This window comes from Macaca thibetana, chromosome 17 (assembly GCF_024542745.1).
Source record: "Macaca thibetana thibetana isolate TM-01 chromosome 17, ASM2454274v1, whole genome shotgun sequence".
Lineage (NCBI taxonomy): Eukaryota > Metazoa > Chordata > Mammalia > Primates > Cercopithecidae > Macaca > Macaca thibetana.
Window position 1 is genome coordinate 69,180,573 of NC_065594.1, and position 18,667 is coordinate 69,199,239.

Here is an 18,667-nt window from a genome sequence, read left to right on the forward strand (position 1 = left end):
CAACCTTTCTTTCTTCGTTTCTTCTATTCTTTTTTTGTTGTTGTCTTCTCTGAGTACATATCTTAAATACATGTACACTAAATGCATAACTCATTTGACCTGAAACCCAGCAGTTTCTCTTAAAAATCATTAGTATGTGTAAATAAATTTTTTATTAAGTTTTTTAAATCTCTTCTACTTACCTGAGTAATATCTAATTAACTGAACACTGAGTTCCTAAATCATTGCTATGTGATCAAATAGATACCCATTATCTACAAGCTGTCTTTTTGAAAAACAAATTATTTTTCTTCAATCAGAAGTTAATACAGATATAAATGAATTAAAAAACATGTGGTTTATGTATTGATATCTTTCCTTATTACGACTTCTTTCACCCAACATTTTCCACAATGTGCAAGGAGGCAACTGGAACATGAAACATTAGGATAAAAAAAATGGTGAGCCGGGGAACTGAACACATTATCTGCATAGACCATATCTTTAGGCAGCTGTGGGATGACTTTTCTAAAAACAAAAAACTGTCCTTAAAAAACAAAGCTGTCTCATTGTTTCTCTCTCCACTGTTATAGAGTGTATTTCAACACATTTCAAAGTCTGTGAACTAACAGGATATTACCAAACACAGAGGATACTCACTTTTCTAATTTAGTAAGGCAAAAAATTCAAAGATTGACTGATTTTTTGGACAACAAAAAGAAAAATGTTATCAAAATCTCAATTTTGGTATTTCTTAAAAATGTATCTAATGCTCTTTTAAGAATCCAATTTTCATGAGCCCAAGAATTTCCATGTTTGAGTGTACTGTTTGTTTCCTCCTGGTATGGAACAGTTTATCTTCATGATTCACTCAACAAAGATACATTCTGAAAAGTGTGTCATTAGATGATTTTGTCATTGTGCAAACATCATAGAGTGTAATTATGCAGACCTAGATAGTATAGGCTACTACACACCTAGGCTGTATCTGTATGGTTTAGCCTATTACTCCTAAGCTACAAAGCTGCACAGCATGTTACTGTGTTGAATACTGTAGGCAATTGTAACTATTTGCGTATCTAAACATATCCAAACACAGAAAAGTTACAATAAAAGTATAGCACAAAATACAAATAATGGTGCACCTGTATAGGGCATTTACAATGGGTAGAGCTTGCAGGACTGGAAGTTGCTCTGGGTGTCAGACAGTGAGGGGTGAGTGAATGTGAATGCCTAGGACATTACTGTACACTACTATAGACTTTATAAACACTGTATACTTAGGATACACAAAATGTATTTAATTTTTTTCTTCAATAATAAATTAAACTTAGCTCATTTAAACTGTTCTTACTTTATAAACTTTAAAACTTTTTTTTTAAACTTTTGCCTCTTTTGTAACAACTCAGCTTGAAACACAAATTATACAACTTTACAAAAATATTTTTTCTTTATATTCCTATTCTTATTTTTGTATTTAAAATAATTTTAAACTGTTTTGTTAAAAATTAAGACCCAAACACATACATTAGCCTAGGCCCACATAGGGTCAGAATCATCATTACCACTGTCTTCCATCGGCACATCTTGCCCCTCTGGAAGGTCTTCAGGGACCATAATAGGTATGAAGCTGTCATCTCCTGTGATAATAATGCTTCCTTCTGGAATACCACCTGAAGCTGTTTTACAGTTCACAATTTTTATAAGTAGAAGGATTGCACTATAAAATAAAAATAAAATATGCTAAATACGTAAACTAGTAACATTATCGTTTATTACCATTATCAAGTATTGTGGACTGTCCATGATCTCATGTGTCCTGTTTTTATACCACTGGCAGAACAATAGGTTTATTAACACCAGCATCACCACCACAAACACGTGAGTAATGGATTGTGCTACAAAATTAAGATGGCTATGATGTCTCAAGGTGCTTGAAATTTTTCAGCTACATCGTAACCTTATGAGACCACCATTGTATATACAGTCCCTGCTTGACTGAAACTTCATTATGCTGCATATGACTGTGTGAATGGGCCATCAACAGGCCTAATCTACCGATTTATGGCCTTTCTCCCTTAGCAAAAATAGTAGCAAGAATTTACCTTTACATAAAGCATTTAATATAAATTATATGTAAAAATACAATCAAATATATAAGCACATAGTGGAACTCATTGACCAATCACGAGCATGATAAGAATTCTGCAACTAACAATAGTGAGTTGCCAGTTAGGCAAAATATACTTCCAAATCCTAAATTGAACCAATGATATCCAAGAAACTTGATATTAGATAAATGATAAAATAACCTTAGCTCAGGTATCTTTTCTAATTATAAAAATAATGCAAATTATGTAGAAAAAATATTTTTGTTGTAATTATGTATTGAAGTTTTATTTTTGCTTTCTTTTTGGACTACTGAATTATACTGTGTTGTAGTTTTGGAAAAGCTCTCAAACTGTGTGTTCCCTGTGATCTCACACCAACACAACTACATAGAATACTTCTGTGACCTCAAAATATGTAGTGATATCTTCCCACCAGCAAGCAAGAAATCAGTTTTGTAGTGGACACCAACTGGGTTTCCTCCATTCAATTCCAACAATATCTACCTGGAGATAATGTCAGATCCCACAGACTGGGGTCTCAGTCCCCCAAACTGACCCTTCTTCAGACACCAGTAACAAGTGTAAGCCTCCGCAACTTCTGACCAAATGGCTTCAAGTTAGGGTTCCTAGAACCCCTTCTTTATGTTTGATTAATTTACTGGAGCAGTTCACAGGACTCAGAGAAGCACTGATGTTTCCCAGTTTATTCTAGAGGATATTCTAAAAGATAAAGATGCAGAGATGCACAGGGCAAAGTATGGGGGACAGGGCAGCACTTACATGTCACCTCTGGGTGCACCGCCCTCCAGGAACCTTCATGGGTTTGGTTATCAGGAGGCACTCTGAACCCAGTCCTCCTGGGTTTGCATGGAAGCTTCATGATGGCAGCATCCTTCTCCAAGGGTATGGGGCAGGTTCTTCTCTAGAATGGGAGTCTTATGACCTGCAATCAGAAAGGCAGGCCGGGGAAGTTTAAAGTCCTGCTATGGGGCAGGTGAAAGGAGGGCAAGAGAAGGTCAGAAAGATTCTCATTCCTGAGGCCTGCTCCTGAGGCCAGGCACACAAAACATTATAACAAAAGACAATTATAGCAAGGGCTATGGGTGTTAGGAACCAGGAACCGGGAAGGAAAAAGCAATGTTATGTATATATCCTTACACCACAATTGCATTATATTTTCTCAGTTATTTTCAAGAGAACTCCATTTGTTAAGTACAATTATATTTACGTTATATAAAAAGAAGCTACAGCAGAGACTTAAGCAATTTACTCAAGGACACACAACTGTTAAATATTAAAGAAGTAAAACCAAGAAAAGTACTGGGATTAAAGTACTCACAAATTTAACCACAGTAATTATTCAATATTTATTTGCTTCTTTTAGTATATTAACATTCTGGCCTTCTTTCTATCCTTTTTATCTCCATAGCTCTGGCTCCCTCGTATTTTTCTTCAATGTATGTATTTTAAAATGTGCGATTATAAACCATCTTAAAAGTTGCGTAATCATGTTTTGTTCTTAATGTGTAAAAATCTACTAAAACATTTTTCAAAGGTTTCTGGTGATATTTATATTCAACCCTTAGAGAGAAATTAATTGAGATTTGGCTTTTTAAAAATATCTTCAAATCTCTCTTTAAATATTTTAATTATTTACACATAACTTGTCTATCACAGACTATTATAATAGCATATAGTATTTATTTTAATATATATGAATAATATATACAATATATGTAATATGTGCAATAAATTTTATACATTATATGTTATACATTATCTATAGTGTATAATATATAAGTATCAAATAAAATATATTGTAAAAATTTGCATGCATACAATAACTGTTTTATCTATTATACCAGAAAATCCTACACATGTATGATATTGCCTGTTTCATTCATTCTCACCAATGTTGTTATTTTGTCTTTGACTTAATTTTAAATTTTATGAAAGGCATGTTTGTTGATATGATTTGGGTTTGTGTCCCCCGCCTGGTGGAAGGTGATTGAATCATGGGCCGATTTCCACCTTGCTGTTCTTGTGATAGTGAGCTCTCATGAGATCTTGTTGTTTAAAAGTGTGTAGTACCTCCCGCTTCACTCTCTTCCTCCTGCTCTGGCCATGTAAGATGTGCCTGCTTCCCCTTCACTTTCTGCCATGATTGTTAGTTTCCTGAGGCCTCCCAGCCATGCTTCCTGTACAGCCTGTGGAACTGTGAGCCAACTAAACCTCTTTTCCTTATAAATTACCTAGTCTCAGGTAGTTCTTTATAGCAGTATGAGAATGGACTAATACCTTTGTCTTAAAAACAGAAAGCATTCATAAGAGTGAAGTTAAAATAATATAAACAATAAAAGTTTAGATATTCGGAAAACGTGTCTGTGCATAGAAAATTAACACTTTTTAGCATTTTAAATTTATTTTGTACAACATAAGCACAAAATCATATTTCATATACTGTTTTGTAAAATGAATTTCAAATATTTTATATATTGTTTAATTAAATGAAAAAGTCAAAACCAAAATATAGAAGACATTTTTCATGCATTACACAGATTAATGAAAAAATCCATTATTGAAGACTGAGGTATCTTGCCCCATTCTCCTCCTCTATCAACCCATGTCATCATGTTGTATTCATCATATACATGAATGACTTTATAATCTTACTGCAAATACAATAAACCCGTAAATTATATTTCCACTAAGTTTACATCATCTCGCTGATCATACTTTATCATCTTCCTGAAACAATGTTTGATATTGATGGTGGTGGGTGAAAACTTTTCCTATGTTTGAACTCTGTTCAAAATTAATAATATAAAAATACAAACTAAGATGATGATTGAAATGCAATATTACATTAACTCAGGGCTCTAGTTTTAGCCCCATTGAAAAATGTGGTGAGGTGTTAGAACCACTCCAGATTTACCCAGTGATGGACTGAGAAAGTGAAAAATATCTCCCTGCCTGTGATCGAGGAAAGTGGGTTAATCCTTTCCCTAGTTTATTTAAAGAGTTGTACACTATTGGCATGAAAAATCAATCATCAGGTCCAATGCAAGAGAAGTGATAGTCACAAGAAGTGATAAGTAGTGAGCAATAACATATATTAGCCTATGCCAGCATACAAGTACAGATACATGAAAATTAGAATTTCAACATCAAATAATGCCCTCTGAATACAGCATTAAAAAATAAGTGGATGGCCAAAACTTTTCTCAACATCTTAAGTGATTGCCCGCCTATTATTAAAAGTCATTTTATATTTCCTCTTGTGGGTAAAAATATTGTTGAAAGTTTCTCAATTGTGGCCCATGATTGTGTTTTGGAATGAGGGAAATAACAGTGTCTAGAGTGTCATTCATTTGCACGTGACTTAAAAGAAAGATAAAAAATATTCTTGGACATATCATAAAACTCAAGTCAAGAAAAATGGTTGAATATCAAGGACAAATGTACATAGGACCCAGTTTGTTGTCTGTATTTCTCTCTGTGACTTCCCCTGTCTTAGCTCTCATCCTTTCTTTTTTGTTTTTGTTTGCTTGTTTGTTTTGTTTTTTCTTTTTCTGGGTTCTGGAACTCTTAATTTTTCTACTTTATACAATAGTAAAGTACACAAGTTATCCTCAAAGCTTTGCATCTGACAAGCCAAGATACCAAATTCTCTGAATCCTTGTTTGAAAAGTTCTTATTTAGAACTCTGATTTATTATAGGACAGTAGCCACCAATTGCAGATGGCAAAAACACTTTGCAAGTAAACTAGCAGGTAATGAAGAGAGAAAAAGGGCAAAGTCAGGAAAAGTTGTACTGTGCAGATAATGTCGTTGTTTGCATGAAAATCTGATATCAGATAATCAAAGCATAAATTTAGTCTTACCACTTACACTCTTGTTGCCACAAATGACTTTCAATAATATTGAATGCATTGCAATGATTCCACATAAAATGCAATTACATGCCTAAATAACACAATCCAAATGAATATCCAACTGTAGCAACTAGAGGGGTTGAGGGGTGGCTACTATTGTGAGTTCACACACTTAACTTCGGCATTAAGTCTAATGGTTCCGCAAACTAAGGTCTTAATGATGATAGCTTACTACCATCAAGTACCATGTATGCAATAGGCAGTTAAAGGAAGATTGCTCTTAACTTTCATATTCACCAAACGGGGAACTGAATAGCAGTTTTGCAATGGTCTTTAGGCTAGAAAATATATTAAGTGGTTAAGGGCTCTGATGTACATAAGAGAAGTAACAGTCAACAGACACAATTTATTGACCTCCTCCTATTATTTTTTTAATAAGCAATATATTGAGAAGAATAGCTAATTGTAGCTTATTTTGCCTTAATTGACTAATTTCTGTTTATGTAGATTCCTGCATCTAGCCTTTTCCAAAAGGATAGTATTAACAATCTCTTGTTCATCACACTTGGTGTTTTTTTGGACTCATAACTCTTTTAAACATCAATTGATTTATTTATTTCACATTGTGGGCTTTATTAACACTGAATTTCATAATTATTCCTTAAACATACTATTTGAATACCCCAAATATGTTTTTTTTTGAGACAGAATTTCACTCTTGTTGCCCAGGCTGGAGTGCAGTGGCATGATCTTGGCTCACTGCAACCTCCACCTCCTGGGTTCAAGCAATTCTCCTGTCTCAGCATCCCGAGTAGCTGGGATTACAGGCTCCAGCCACCACGCCCGGCTAATCTTTTGTATTTCTTTTTAGTGGAGATGGGGTTTCATCATGTTGGCCAGACTGGTCTAGAAATCCCGACTTCAGGTGATCCACTGGCCTCAGCCTCCCAAAGTGCTGGGATTAAAGGCATGAACCACTGTGCCCGGCCAAATCCCTCAAATTCTTAAAACCACTATCCAAAGCTGAGGTATATGCTTTAAGTTTTTATTGTTAGCGGAAAATCTTGCTTTTATTTTCATCTTATCAAGCCATAAAAAATTGCTTCAAAGGGCATGGATCTAAACAACTTTAAAAGATATGTTTATCTGGTATGACTAATATTCTTTGTGAAGTGTCATCACAAAGATCAATATGCATTGTAATTTAACATTCTTTAATCATAGTGGAAAAATACACAAGGACTTGTCAGGGTGAGATGTAGCACAACTTGGAAGTAGTTTTCAGATCATTTTGTGCCCACTCCTGAGGCTCCCCTGAGATATCTTAATTCAAATGCATAGGTGTCCATAATTTCCTAGCAAGCATTGTAATTTCAGGTTTAAATGCTATGTAGCAGTGTTTCATCATGTTTCGTGATTATCCGAGTCTTTTTTTTTTTTTTTTTTTTAGATCAGTGATTCTATATAAAAGTCTTCCCACCTAACAAAATCACTGATTGTTTGCTTTGACTATTTCAAATCAAGGCATGGAGGACGGATGTTTCTCTTCTGTGATGACTTCTTAAAGGCTAAAATTTTCAGAAAAGAAGGTCTAAATAAGTAATACCATACAAGCTCGTTATTTTTTATTTATTTATTTATTTATTTTTTTGAGATGGAGTCTCGCTTTGTCACCAGGCTGGAATGCAGTGGCGTGATCTCGGCTCCCTGCAACCTCTACAGTGAGGTTCAAGCAATTCTCTTGCCACAACCTCCTGAGTAGCTGGCATTACAGGCACCCGCCACCACACCTGGTTAATTTTTATATTTTTAGTAGAGATGGGGTTTCACCATGTTGGCCAGGATGGTCTTGCTCTCCTGACCTCATAATGTGCCCGCCTCAGCCTCCCAAAGTGCCAGGATTACAGGCGTGAGCCACCGCACCCAGCCATATTGTATTTTTATAATTAAAAAAGGTACAAGATGTTGTATTAATCAAGGTTTGATAAACAAACAGAACCAATAGAATATATGTGTGTATTTATGTATGTTCGTACATGTCTGTGTGCATATATCAATATATGGATATATACATAGAGAGATTTATTATAAGGAAATGGTTCTCCTGATTGTACATGCTTGCTAGTCCAAAATCTGCAGAGAATAGCAGCAGGCTGGAGATCCCAAGGAAGAGTTGATGTTGAGGATCCTGTCTCCAGAAGGTTGACTGCAGAGAGATTTTTCACTTCCTCAGGAAATTTCTGTCTTTTTTTCTCTTAAATCTTTTGACTAATTGGTTGAGGCCCACCTATATTATGAAGAATAATCTGCTTTATTCAAAGTCTACTGACTTAAATATTAGTCTTGTCTAAAAAATACCTTCACTAACAACATTTAGACTAATGTTTGATTAAATATTTTGATACAGCCTAGCCACATTGACACATAAAATTATAGTAGTATAAATTTGCTAAGTAATATAAATCTCAGATATTTCATCTCAAAATCTCAAAACACTTGATGATCGACACCCAAAGTATCTATGAAATTTGTATTGCTACCATGCTTTTACAGTTGCTGAAAATGAGGAAAAAGAAACTATTCTGGTTTTTAAGGTGTAAAACTTAATCAAAATCACTGAGACTAAATTTACTGGCTAAGTTATACTTGCAAATGGAAAGAAAATGAAAAGAAACAGTTGTGTTCCAGGTACTTTGTCTTCCGTAGTCTGTTACCAAAGAGATTTTTAAGAGCTCCAGAAATCTGTTCTACTACAAAAATAATGTCAAAGGGCTTCTGTAAAATAACCATTAAAAGTGTACAGAAGAAATCTATAAATTCTTAATATTATAGGGAACTTCACCAAACTGATAGTATAGAAAAATGCCCATCTTCCTGGGTCTTAATATTGGAAGAAGCTGGATTCTCTTAGGACTCAATACAATATAACTGCTCTGAGCATATCCCCCGATTGCCCAAGAATCACCCAGAAATAATAGCTGATTCTGTCATTTCTGAGCAAGACAGTCTTGAGAACCCCTCAACATCTATTTAGGCTTGTTACTCAATTCTACCTCCCAGTAATGTCTGCCATAATTACATTTCTTAGAAGCTGGAGAGCAGATCAGAGATAAAGCTTTCTTGTTTTATAATAAAGATTGTGTTTTGTCTTTCCATATTACATAATCTTTCTGTACTCAAATATGTTAAGCTGAGGATGTGCTGTTTCAAGATACAGAATCACATCTACTTGAAATAGCTTAATAATTTTGTCCAGCCCAGAATTTTGTAGAAGACAGAATTCATATTTTTTAATCAAAATAAAAATAAATCAGAATATTTTAAGTTTCTGTCATTTAGCTGAATACATGTAACTTCAGTAATTCCAGTTCAGAGTGCACATATGTGCTTTCTACTTCCCTCATTAGATATTTTAATGTGAATACATGATCTGATAATTGTGTAAGGTTTTTAAGTTTTTATAATTTCCATCCCTTCATCTTGCATCTACCTAGTAATAGTCTCTTGATCACTCAGTGAAAACAATTTAACTTGCTAAAATTCAGAATGTATTTCTTCTCTCCTACATTTTTTTCAGCTCCACTGATTTGTTGGCTTACAAATTTATCACTGTTTCAATTCCTTCCACACTGATCTTCAAATTCAATGCTACATTTAAGAATTTTCCTGTGGTAGAGGCAGCATTCTTAATGGGGCAAATGGAGTGCTTTCATTGTTTTGAGGAGAAACTTCATTGTATTTACAAAACCTCTAGGTCCTTTTCACAGAGAAGAGTCAGAAACCGATTATATTTATTACCTGGTATTCTATCCTGTGTTTTCTTGTTGTTTTTTTCTGATCTGCATATCGTAGCAATTTCAGTCAAATTACCAAGCTAGGGATTTTGCCTGAAGTTCTCGTCTGGGCAGTAAAAATGGCAGACAGAATTGGAAAAGGTATCATCTAGAACTTTCCAGGATATATTGATGCAGGAGCCACAAATATTGTGCCCATCGTTGATAGCCAATGAGTCTTTCAAGTAATCCAGAAGGATGGCCAGCTAAACTTCTCTTGGAGGTTTGTAAGGGCTGTCACAAATTCTACTAAGCTATGACCAAAGGTGGTGGACTACGGAAAGCAAGGCCTCCCTCTCTAGAGCTCAAGACTGAGTGAAAATGAGTGTCTCCCCAGAAACCTCAAAGACTGACTGGCTGTAGGTTTCATTGGTCCTACCAAAGTCTCATTTAGGCTTGCATGTCCATCACATATCAGACCACCTAACGTTAAGTACGATGACTTTCTTCAAGAAAGTAGCCAGAGGTCCAAGAAAGTAATCATTTCTTTACAATCTAGACATCTAAGTAACACTAACTTTATCCGGTAGTGGGACAAACTGATTGCCTGGAGTAAATGGCTCAGAGACTTTGGCCTGAGGTTGTGCAGAAGCCTCTGAGTTATGTTCAGCCCAGGAATGGTGAAACCCCAACACGCCCCTGAGGATGCGTTTCTGCAAAAAAGGTGAACACGGAGTCCACACCATGATTGAGGATTGCCCTGGAAGTAGCCTCTATAGTCTTTTGAAAATCACACACACACACACACATACACTACTCACACACACAAACACAATACAACTAAACCATGTAAACCTGAGACTAAATTCAGCCACAATCTTCAGAGAAAGAAGTTTGCCACCTTTGCTTTATCCTTGACCTGCTTTAGTCTATTGCCAAAAGTAAACCAGATCAATTGGATTAAAACATGTCATGTTGCTCTTCCATGCCCATGATATTTAGTGTGGCCATTGATCCAAAAATACATTTCGGAGACAGATTCTAGAACTACTGAATCAGAAATTCTAGAGAGAGAGCTCTGCAGTATTTTTGACAGTCCTTTCAGGTAATTTTAATGCAACTAAATGTTGACAGCCATTGCTCTCCACAAAAAATTGCAATGGGTTCCTCATAGTTAAACATCCTTACAATGCTCTAGAACTTCATATTTTTTCTTCTCATAGTTTTTCTCTGCTTGTTAACCTCTTTAGATGCACTGCTTTGTTGGCTGTTTGTTCCTTAAATAAACCATTTTCTATAACATCTCCTTACACTGTACTTTTTCTTTCCATTGCCTAATGTTTTCCCCAGAGATCCACATTCTTCAATAGGCCACCTCTTGACTTCAGTGTCACCCTTCCAGTGAGTCCCTTTTTACTCCATGCCTAAAATTTCCACCTTCCCACTGAGTATCTCTATCACTCCTTGTTGAAGATTAATACTCATCACTACTTACCATGTTCTATTTTCATTTAATTTAATTTTCCTGGTAATTGTCTACTCCCTAGAATAGATCCTGAGGTCTGAGATCCTTGAAAACAGATGTGTGTTTCTTATTTTTCATTGTTTGGTTCATTTTTGAGGTCCAAGAATATCTAGTAATGACATGGAAATGCATGGTAAATTGGTGTGTCATGACTGAATATAACATTTTACATAGATTAAAAATACATTCTAAATATTAATATATCAGATATTTATTTTATAGTACAATTGGATATTCTGTCTTTCAAAATATATTTGCTACATCTATAGTTTACATTTTAAAAATCCACACTTACTCTCAAATGTAGGTTTTCTACTTGGGAGTTTAGAATGGATATTACGTAATTGTGTTTTATACATCACCGAACTATTGCATATGAAAGTCTTTATATTTATAACAAATTTATGTGTTTTAGTTTTCATTTTCCCTATGTTCTATTTTCATTTTTTCATCCTACAGTGAAAAACCAATACTTTATGCATATTTTTCCCATTTTTTTCAGAAATCTTTAAGAAATATTGGAATTATAACACATTTTCTCATTTTATGTATTTAAAAGTATGTAGAACATGTCCCATAGTAGAGAAAAATGTATTATTTCAGTGAACAAAGTGGACAATTATCTCAACTAATATGTTATTCACAAAGAGAGGAAACTCTTTTCAACTTTTTTGCAAAAATTTTTTTGTTCAAAGGTTAGTTTTTACCCCTTAAGTTTGCAAACTATCTTTTATATGTGACTTACTCTGAAATTGCTTTAACATTGTATATTAGAAACTACAAAGCATGTTAATGGCTACTCCCTAAAGAATTAGTTTCAGGACTCTACCTAATTTTACTGGTCCTGAAATAGAACAGTCTCTTTGAACAAGTAAAAACCACGTGAACTTGAACTGAGAAATCTGGATTTTAATGAATTTGCTGCCCATGCCTTTAACGAAGTCATTTAATCTCACTGGGTATCTGATTCCTCATCTACAAACTTAACATTTTGGTTTCTAGAATTCCGTAGTTTGTTCTAATTTTATCTTCTTAAAAATTGCGATTGTTTTAGGCTTAAATTTGCCTTTTTCCGCCCAAACAGATTTCTGTGCAAAATATAGATTTCAAGATTCTTCATTTAATTTTTTGGCACCTGAAATGTTTATTACCAGGGAATATGAACAAAAGAGCTTCTTGAAGAGTGTATGTTGGCTTTTTTTATTGGTCAGCCTGTATACTAAATATATATTTATCACATTAAGCTAATTAATATTTTTTCTAATTCTCAGTATTTATCCATTTTCAGAAAGTTTATTCTGACCAGATAGGGAAATGTATGTTAATATATTTTCTGTTTTATCAGTTTGGATTCAAATGGTTTTGTAGCTCAAAGTTTGCAGTTCAATATGGGACCTCTATTAGATTCAGTAATGATAGCATACTTGCAGTATTTCTTCTAGTTTTTTTGTTCTTTTTCGTCAGTCATATGAAATAAATTTCACAGTAAAACTCAGTTTTTCTAATTACTTTGTTTCAAGGATCATCTTTTTTCTTTTATTTTTATTCTTGGAAAAAGTTGAGGGAAGGATGAATAAAGAGATGGATGGTCAGTTTCATCCATGAAAATATTATTACATCTACAGACACTAAATCACATAAACATAACAGTGGCAAAAGAACAGATAGTCATATGAAATCACATTGCTCCAAGCTTTTTAGGAGACACAAACATTTTTACAGAAAATCTAGGGGATGAAAAAAATAAAATATTTTGTTTGCTTGTTAAGAAAATGATTTGTGTGACATACAATTTTAACTATAAATGATTTTCTTTATAGGAAATGCTAAATGAAAAGGATAGGTGTTTTGTGTAGTTCTGAAGCCCTGAGGTTTCAGTTATGTAAATAAGGATTGAACAAAAGAACATATTAAAAATGTATAAATTGTATTTATTTATCAGAAGCATATGGTGCCTTTTGTTTTGCAACATCAATAAATAAATTGCTTACTTCCAGCGTTAAGGCCAACTTTCCTTTGGAGGGACCATAGAATTTCTCCAAGTGCTGCTATAAGTTATTATTGCTAGTTCCTTTTTGATTACCTCTGTAGATATCATCTGTCTGCAGTTCTTTACATATCAAAGTAAGCCTTGCCATTTTATCAACTGTAGATATGTTTGAGGGATAAAAGAAAAAAATAAAATAACTCAGAATATACAATATAATATTTTCTTTCCTCATCTTTGAATTTTATTTAGAACTGTTTCACCTATAATACCAACGATCATAATGGTTCCCATGCTACTAATTTTTTTGCTACTGCAAAAATATTAATTTTCATAAAAATTCTATTTACCAAAGAAAATTCTTACCAAAAAACCCATAGCTACACTTTGGGAGGTCAAGGTGGGAAAATCACAAGGTCAGGAGATCGAGACCATCCTGGCTAACAAGGTGAAACTCTGTCTCTATTAAAAATACAAAAAAATTAGCCAGGCGTGGTGGCGGGTGCCTGTAGTCCCAGCTAGTCGGGAGGCTGAGGCAGGAGAATAGCGTGAACCTGGGAGGTGGAGCTTGCAGTGAGCGAAGATTGTGCCACTGCACTCCAGACTGGGCGACAGAGCTAGACTCTGTCTCAAAAACAAAGAAAAAACAAAAACCAAAAAATTCGTATCTAAATGGTCTGATTTTGGAACATATTTTTCTGCAATGTACTTATATTTCTGAACTGCCTAATTTTTTTACTGCTTAAATAATTATGTGCTAAACTTTTTCTTAAATAATTATGTGGTAAACTTGATGTATTTATGACTCAAACTTTCTGACAAGATATTTTTTATCATCAACAAAGAAATGGCAGATGAAATAGCTACTGTAAACATATGAATACAATTTTTAATACAATCAATGGTGGTAGTAATGAATAAGCTAACTTCTTAATCCCAAAAGAGTTTAACATTTAGTCTATATTTTGTGTTTACTTAGAATTAGTTTTTAAAGTGCATTGAATTTCTTTTTCTAAGAATAAGCCTTTTTATCCTACTTATAGGTACAATTACAAGACCTAAATTAATCCATTATGGTTCTTGTCAAGAGTACTGTATGTGGTGACTAATGAGGAATAGATAGAGATTGAGGATAACATGAAAGAGAAAAGTAATGAAAGTGATACAAACTAAACTGAGTACCTAGAGGCACTCACAGACCACTAAAGGAGGATAATTATAAATTTCTGAGAGATAATGACTAATAAATAAGGGATATGATTAACTTAATGTACCTGAATTATCAAAGATTTAAAGAGAAAAAAGGAGACCACAAGAAGGATATTTTAGTTTTGGTGTTCAGAGAAGTTCATGGGAGGAAGTGATGTAGACCAATAAGAAGATAAAGGAAAGATGGGCATGTGGGTAAAGATAGGGCTGCTGGGGAGAGAATTCCAGATACCAGATAGAGAAAGGAGAAAGCAGATTCCTCTCTGGTGCTTTTCTTTCTGGTTTTTTTTTTTTTTTTTTTTAACATTGTTAATTTATTTTACTCTTTAACGAACATTTGAGGGTTTATTTTTCTGAGCACATACTTAACTATAACATGAGTTTTATTGTATAGTACCTTTTTTTTTTTACTGTTCTCATCTATAAAATGGAGATAAAAATAGCACACATTGGGCCGGGCACGGTGGCTCACGCCTGTAATCCCAGCACTTTAGGAGGCCGAGGCAGGTGGATCACCTGAGGTCAGGAGTTCAAGACCAGCCTGGCCAACATGGTAAAACCCCGTCTCTATTCAAAATGCAAAAAATTAGCCAGGCCTCATAGTGGGCACCTGTAATCCCAGCTACTCAGGAGGCTGAGACAGGAGAATTGCGTGAACCCTGGAGGCAGAGGTTGCAGTGAGCTGAGATCGTGACATTGCACTCTAGTCTGGGTAACAGAGTGAGATTCCATCTCAAAATCAATCAATCAATCAATCAATCAATCACAGTTTTTCTAGGGTTGTTGTGAGGATTGAATTAGTTAATGAATATAAAGGGCTAAAAAGATGGACAGCAATTGATACGGTTTTGCAGTGTCCCCACTCAAATCTCACCTTGAATTGTAGCTCCCATAAACTCCACACGGGAAGTACCAGATAGGAGGTAACTGAATCAAGGGGGTGGGTTATTCCTGTGCTAGTCTCGTGAGAGTGAATAAGTCTCATGAGATCTGTTCCTTTTATAAAGAACAGTTCTCTTGCACATGCTTTCTTTGCCTGCTGCCATGTAAGATGTGTCTTTGCCTGTCCTTTGCCTTCTGCCATGATTGTGAGGCCTCTTCAGCCATGTGGAATTCTGAGTCTATTAAACCTCTTTTTCTTTATAAATTACCCAGTCTTGTGTATTTCTTCATAGCAGTATGAAAATTGACTAATACAGCAATAACAAAATTGTGATGTTAGCTACTTCCCCCTTCCTCTTTCTCTTCATTATTATTCTTAATAATATCCATGTTTCATTATGCATTATTTGTGCACTATTTTATGTTATTTGGTTTCATTTAGTGCGCATTATTGACAAATCATATTCTTATATTTACATTTCGTAACTTTTGAAATCTAAATAGTATTTTTACTCCACTATAACATCCATTTAAAAATTAGAACACATATATTTCTTTGTACTAGCACTTAACTCACACTATACTATTTCTTTTGTCACCTCCAACTACACTATCCATTTTAGCTTTATTCATATACATAAAAATTATATTCAGTTCCATAACAGAAGACATGTAGCATTATCTCTATAGTTAAATATTTTTTATTGCCATGTAAACAATTATCCCAAAGCTTCATGACTTAAGCTTGCAAACATTTACTACTTGTCCATTTCTGTGGACCAAGATTCCAAATGTTGCTTAGCTGAGTGCCTCTGGTTCCTGATCTTTGATAAGCTACAGGCTGGAATGCAGTTGTTGGCAGAATTCCAAACCTGATGGTAGGCAGAAGCCCTGAGTTTCTCACGGACTCAGGGCCTCTCCACTTAATGCCTCTCCTTACTACAGAGCACATAATGACAGCTGGCTTATCTCAGAGCAAGCAAGGGAGAAACAGGACACAAGATGAAAGACATGGTCCTTTTCCAACCTATACTTGAAACTGACTTCTGCCATACTCTTTTCATGAGAAGGAAACATCTAAATGTAGCCCACTTTCAAGAGGAAAGAATTACTCAAGGGTGTAAGTACCAGGAGGCAGGGACCATCAGGAGGCCTCTTACCAGCTGCCTATCCTATTCCAAGTGGGTACAGCACTCAGTACTTGATCTTTTGTCCCCACAGAAACAGCAAGCATGCATTATTTATTTTGACTTTTCTTATATTTGCTCCTAGTTTTCACCATCAAATAAGTCTTCCTATTTTGAAACTTGAGATTTGAGTTTCTTATTTTAGAATTTGTCCTTTATGGTTACATTTTTGCCTGACCTCCTGACAAAAAAACAAAAATAAAATAAAATTAATAAAATTTAAAAAATTAAAACCCTAGGTCAGGTAGTTCTGGAATCTTTGCATAGTCTGAAGATATCATACCACTCTTTTATAAATCTTGATGCTGAGAAAGATTATCTATCTCAAGTTAACCTTATTTTTTTCATTTTATGTGATTTTCTTTATAGACATTGGCCATCTGTATGCTAAAGAAATGGAAGTAGGGCAATGATCTGGGTCAGATAGAAATTTCAAGTTACTTAGAATATCCTATAAGAGTTTCTTTAAAAGTCAGTTTTGACTTTTACCCTGAGAGTATATTAATGATAGTAAATGTGGACTGAGTAATTAAAATAAGAGGCAGATATTGAGCTCAGTAACTAATCTACATTATTTTAATTGCCATGAAAATTCTATATGAGAGATACTTTTTTCCTCCAATTCTACAATTGATCAAAAAGGACCAAAAATGTACTATGCAGAATTATTTAAACTAGACATGTAGAGCATACAAAATATTTTAGAAATATGATGTGATCGATTTACTCTCTATTTGATAACAACTCTAGAGGTATCTACAGCAGTACAGTCAAACATATTGAGAAACATATGAATAAAAATATTAGCATGTCTGTATGAAACATTTGGATATGCATAGGTAACAGAGTTAATAAAAAATTTAAATTTCATTTTAAAGGACACCAAGTAAATTTGTACCAAACCTCTACAGTCTTTGATACGTCAAAGCTACTGAATTTTGGAATTGCAGATAGGGGGATGTTAGCCTGTGAATTTAGAGACCTGTGTGCAAAGGCTAGCAGCTGGCCAGTGGTTTCCTGGGGAATTTAAGCCAAGTAGCCTAACTTCAAGATCCACATTTTTAAGTGTTCCATATCAGTGCCTTGGACAAGTATGGGGACACTCAATTTGGAGGTTTTTCTTCCACTTAGAATTCCTCCCACCTGGAATCAAATACTGCTTCTGAGACTTACTAAGTGTTTGTGACTTCGAGCAATTTGCTAACTCTTTTTGATAACCCCAGATGAAATGTGGTACTTGGTACTGTGGTCACCCCAGATATCCTTCAATACCAATTGTGCTACCTTAAGACATTGTTTAATCAAGTCCACAAAGCTCTTATCTTAGGAATCAAGTGGTCTGAATCCTAAGGTAACACTTAAAACTGATGATTCATTACTACCAACTTCATTGCTAATTTCCTGGCTAAAATAAAAGCATTCATAATGACTTCTACTACACATGGATTCAACTCACTTACCTTTTAAAAGACTGATAGGGTTTTGTTGTGTCCCCACCCAAATCTTATCTTGAATGTAGTTCTCATATTTCCCACATGTCATGGGAGGGACCTGGTGGGAGGTAATTGAATCATAGGGCAATTACCCTCATGCTATTCTCATGATAGTAAGTTCTCACGAGATCCGATGAATTTATAAGGGTTTTTCCCTTTCATTCGGTTCTCACTTTTCTCTTTCCTGCTGCCACAGGAAGAAGAACATGCTTGCTTCCCCTTCTGCAATACTGGTAAGTTTCCTGAGGCTTCCTCAGCCATGCTGAACTGTGAGTCAATTAGACCTCTTTCCTTTATAAATTACCCAGTGTCTGGTGTGTCTTTATTAGCAGTGTGAGAACAGACTAATACAAAGACAGTCATGTGATACTCCCAGTTTCTGAGAACAGTTTTAATAACAATCGGAAAACTGGGTAGTAAATTTAAGAAGTATTATTAAGATGTGTGTAATTAAATATGGTTGCAGAAACAAGTTCTAAACAAGTCCTACACTTAGAATACTAATTTCGTGTAGTCACGCTTGTATTCTTTTTTTCTCTTTTGCCTTTTAAATTTAACAATATTTAAAATATAAGAATAATTTGAGCACTATGCCACAAGGAATGATTGATGTCACATTTGATGTATGTAGTTTTATAAATTGATT

At 34.6% G+C, this 18,667-nt stretch overlaps 1 long non-coding RNA gene across 1 annotated transcript in view; it reads left to right on the forward strand.

Annotated features, from left to right (window-relative positions):
• The window catches only part of LOC126940295 (uncharacterized), a 91,716-nt gene extending 73,340 nt beyond the window's left edge, over positions 1–18,376 (forward strand). Inside the window, exon 3 of the long non-coding RNA XR_007720697.1 lies at positions 18,218–18,376. This is a non-coding gene — a long non-coding RNA (uncharacterized LOC126940295). The remainder of the gene's footprint in view (positions 1–18,217) is intronic.
• Positions 18,377–18,667: the final 291 nt, after the last annotated feature.